We start from the raw sequence: 3,826 nt of genomic DNA on the forward strand, positions 1-3,826 counted from the left end.
TTTAAAAATAACTTAGGCTGAGCTTTCAATGTGGCTTCAGAACTTACATGCATAAACCTTTTCCGAAAACATTTATCTCATATTTATTCACCAAATAATGCATTTTGACTAAGTCCACTGTGCCAAAATTCCTTGCTGAAATATGATTCTTAGATAAATTGTACCAGAGTAGCTACCAGTACACATCCATTCATATTTGGTAGTACTGTCTTTGAGAGCAGAAGTAGCAATAGGATGCCAGCAGTAGGAATTAGCACTAGTAACAAGCTTGGGTGTGTAAGCCCTTATGAAAGAAGTAATATAGAAATTTTCACTTATCTTTCAGATGAGTAGTTTTTTCCTAGATAAGTTGCCAAAGTATGTGCAACTTTCAACTTTGCCAAATAATTGTATTCCCCACAGCAACTCTGCACCACCCCCACCTCCCAACTTTCCACTTCACTCCCACCATCAAACCTGTCTAGAGAAACAACTTCAAGCTTAATAACAAAAGGTGAAAATACAGAAGGGAATGTCTGCAGCCAGTCTTCTATATTTATTCTACTATTTACCTAAACAAGTCATCTGGGCCTGCAGTCACAAGGTAATTGTAGCTAAGGATTTTAAACGTGTACATCCAAAGCCAACATGCTTAAGGTGTGAGCTCTCCAGTGGCTTCCAGTGTATTTGAGAACAACATGGAAACAGTCTTGGGTGAACTAGGCACAAATAGTCATACTGTCTGCACTACCAAGACACTGTGACATACAGAGGATGAAGAAAAAAAACCAATTATGTAACATACTGCTTGAGTATTAAATGAAAAAAATATCTTCATGATATACAATAGCCAAGAAGGAAAAAAACAGATAATGACTTGAAAGAAATATCTGCACTTTGAATTAGCTGAGATTTCTAAAATGAGCAGCCAAGGCCTCCCACCTGCCTGATGTTACATAATAGCTTTCATACCTATGCTGTTTAAGCATCTAAAGACCTGTTGCTCCTCTAAATAAAGGTAGGTAAATATGTGCATATATTTTCAAAGTAGCTATTGAAAGGACACCATACCAATGCTAGTACATTCATTGAGAAAAGGTTTAAGTATCAGTTAGTTACAAGCCATTATCCTCCCAACAAAATTATTTTCAGACTAATGAGCTATATGAATTTATTCCATACTTGACACAAACACTTAAGTGTTTATTAATATATAGATTAAGAGATAATACCAGATTTAGTGACCAGATATATTCCCACTGAAAAGTATACATGGATAACTGGAGACTCTATATGCTTCCTCTTGTTAACTGCCTCCAAAATAAAGATTTTCTTTAACAGCTTGGAAGTTCCTAGAAAGTTTATCAATCCAGTAATTCCCAGGAAACACAAAGATTCTTGGAAAGCGCTTTAAAAATTCTCCAAATTCACAAAAAAATCCCACCTCATAGAAGAAAGCACTGACTTCCAGGAATTCCTAGAAAGCATGAAAAAATGCCCAGAAAGACTCTCAATCCAGGAATTCCCAGAAAGCCCTCAGATTTCTAGAAATAACTCAGAAAATTCTGAATACACTGGAAAATTCCTGTGAACTAGGAATTCCTATGCCCTGCCACAGGGCACATCAAAAGAGCTGGGAATCTTATTGCGAGAGAAAAGCACATGCCATAAACGTTGCTCAAGAGACCTGGATAGCCAGTATCGACTTACTCTAGGACAAGCAAGAAGACTCTGGTTAGGTTAATACTTGTGAAGCTTGATTTTTTTTTTTTTTTTTTTTATTCTCTTCGGAGAAACATGTATTCTATGGATATTGTTAAAATAACGTTGTGGCTAAATTATCAGCATACAAATTAGGGTCCAGTTCCAACCTTTATCCCATAGTTTTTGTATGGTAATGGGGAAAGCACTTAATGCCTATATTTCAATTTTCTTTTCAGAAGGATGTACTGTATTGCACTGGTCAGTTCATTCTTGACTCCTGTCTCTTTTTCACCCAGTTTTGTGGGCTGAACCAAGCCTAACAGGTAGCAACACAGGACAAGGACCCTTACAACCACAGTCAGCTATTATCAACTCCTATTTTAAGGTGCACGGATACTGTAATACCAGTCATACAAGAACCCAGACACAGAAAACACAGGATGTGGGAAAAAAATAATGTCTGAACTAAACTGAAAAAACAGGTAGGTCTCATTCCAATTGAAAAAAAAAAAAAAAATTTACCATCCCTAAATATTCTTTGTTAGGAGGGCCACTGAATAAAAAAGGAAAAGGAGATGTTAAAGTTTGTTATATGGTGCAAATGAGAGCACTGATAAGAGGGGACAGGAATGCTAATGACTACTAATAATTAATATTTAGCATTTCTAAAGCCTTTTCATCTGTAGACCTAAAAAGCTCTTCTTAAAAGCATGCAACCGTTACTCTCTCCACTTAATAGATGAAGGAGGCAAACAGTCTCTCCAATTTATTTGTACTAAAAAAAAAATGTACCCTGATAGTGCCTAGGGACCTGCCAAGTACAAGTCCTGTTCTTCCAGGTTCTGTGCCAAAGCTTGTAATAAAATAGCTGCTGCCTCAAATAGTTTACAACTGAAATAGGCAGGACAATGAAAAGATGGTGAGAGAGGCTTAACATAAACATGGAATTAAGCATACAGCCCTTTTGGTAAGGTTTTTGGCTGGGGGAGGAGGGCAGGTGGATTGGAGGATAAAAGAAACATGAGAAAAAAGGGGTGCTGAAGGAAGGGAATCCTGGACTAGATGGAGTTTAAAAGAATTATCAGGGGAAGTGTGGAATGTTGGCAAGATTCACAGAGGGAAAAAGCTGGTAAATCATAAGGCAGAGGAAATTCACCAAAATGGACAACTCTTTGCTGTTATTACACGAACTGAGGCACCCGTATGCAAGGTCTCCTATTAGCCAAATTGATGCAACTCTTTTGCTGGCTCCTCTCCGCAGACACTTTCCCCAAAGCTGTATGATAATGACTACCCTAGCAACATTCAAAGAGGACTGATCCAGTAATGATGATGGCTGCCTCCACTCAGTGTACCAGGGTAAAATTTGCTAAACTCCGCATTCAGCTAGGGAAACTAATTTGCTGGAGCAATTAGGAAGTGAATTAGACTAGACATAGAGAAATATTTCCGTTTCTTTGTACATGCATTTGTGTGCATGACTGCCCCCAAGTATAGGGGTCCTTTGATTCTCCAAACTAGCGGATGTTGCACTAACCTGAAAGCTTAAGAGGGCCTACTCAACTGGAAGAGGACAGTTTGATTAGACAAAGCCTATGTCTGAAGAGCTGTGGCAACAGACAAATGCCATGGGGGAAAATGCATAAAATATCCGGAACATAAAGGAGTATCCTAAAAGTCACTATTCACATTACAGCAGTTTTTAAGACACCCCATACCACTAGACACTTTACAGGTACATGTTGTGAAACAGTCCTGCCTCACAGAATTTGACATCCAAACAGGTATGGAAGACAGAAGCAAGAAAGAAAAATTGATATACAGAGCAGGCCAGCAACTTGCTCAAGTCACTTAACAAGCTGTTGGCCAAGAGATACAAATAAAACTTTTAAAGTGATGGTAGATTAGTCAAGACAACTAGAAACAATTAACCTAGAAAAGTTTAAGAAGCTATTATTTGCCACTGAGACATAAGCTTTAGGCCATGTGAGCAATCCTGATGTATTTCTGTCCAGACTAAGTCAACTTAAACTACAAGGGGAAGTGAGAAAGTGAAACTACAACTTAAAGTGAGAGGAAGTCAAAACACTGCTAGAAATACAGACTGACACTGATGGTCAAATACTACACATGTGACACAATA

Source organism: Athene noctua, chromosome 9 (genome assembly GCF_965140245.1).
Source record: "Athene noctua chromosome 9, bAthNoc1.hap1.1, whole genome shotgun sequence".
In the NCBI taxonomy this organism is placed as follows: Eukaryota; Metazoa; Chordata; class Aves; order Strigiformes; family Strigidae; genus Athene; species Athene noctua.